Source organism: Mustelus asterias, chromosome 1 (assembly GCF_964213995.1).
Source record: "Mustelus asterias chromosome 1, sMusAst1.hap1.1, whole genome shotgun sequence".
NCBI classification, from domain to species: domain Eukaryota; kingdom Metazoa; phylum Chordata; class Chondrichthyes; order Carcharhiniformes; family Triakidae; genus Mustelus; species Mustelus asterias.
Genome location: NC_135801.1, coordinates 137,555,429 through 137,556,288, shown reverse-complemented (window position 1 = coordinate 137,556,288; position 860 = coordinate 137,555,429). Strand labels below are relative to the sequence as shown.

The 860-nt window shown below is 44.4% G+C and overlaps 1 non-coding gene across 1 annotated transcript; it reads right to left on the bottom strand.

Annotated features, from left to right (window-relative positions):
• Positions 1 to 213: 213 nt before the first annotated feature.
• Positions 214 to 412, bottom strand: LOC144501526 (U2 spliceosomal RNA). Its single transcript, XR_013499128.1, has one exon. It is a non-coding gene; the product is annotated as a U2 spliceosomal RNA (small nuclear RNA).
• Positions 413 to 860: the final 448 nt, after the last annotated feature.

The window sequence follows — 860 nt, the reverse complement described above, 5'->3', positions numbered from 1 at the left end:
AGGATAGGCATGGAGTTTTTAGGATTGTCGGCAGCAGCTATCCCTCAATTTGAGGATGATTTCTATAAAATGTCGCAGGTTTCTGCCACGTGTCTTCATTTTTTTTTTGTTTTTATTCCAATTCAATCAAATCAAGTCCAATTCAGAGTCTCAACAAGTGAGATATTCACGATCCAAGCTGACAAGACAGGGCTCTCACCTCCTGAATTAGGCTTGACCTACCTGATCCAAGCTGATTGGAGTAGGCATAGCTCCTCCTCCAAGGCTTGATCTCATTTGCATCTCAGCCAAAAGGCCGAGATGCCCCTTTAAAAAATTGCTTCAAATGAAGCTCAAATGTAACCTAATGACTTCAACCAAGCACAGCATGTCGATACTACACTTGATCTTAGCCAAAAGGCTGAGAAGCATGAACAGGCTGACTCTTGACTCACGTCTTTAGGCATGTGAGGAAAGTACCCCCGTGAGGTAGGAGGATCTAGATTTGAGGATCCAGATTCCTTCTTTCTCTGCCACTATTCTGCCTCATTAGGATGTTGGGATTTGAAGTGTGATGCAGCTTGATGGACAAGTTGCTGCCATTCTGAGTGATTCAAAGCAAGCTCCTCCCTGCCAATGATGTCAATGCTGCCCCACATCAAGGAGAGCTTCAGAGTGAATTGGAAGCATTTTCTTTGCCTCCCTGGCTTGTTGAGAGTTGAGAAAATCTGGTGGGGGAGATGGTGTTCAGCTTTCCGTCACAATGTCCAATCCATCAAAGATGATTTTGCAGGAGTTTTTGCAGTCGAATTTGTTCGACTGTCCTCTCATTGAATCCAGAGGATGCAGGCGGAGGAATTATTGTTGGTGGAATTTCTCTC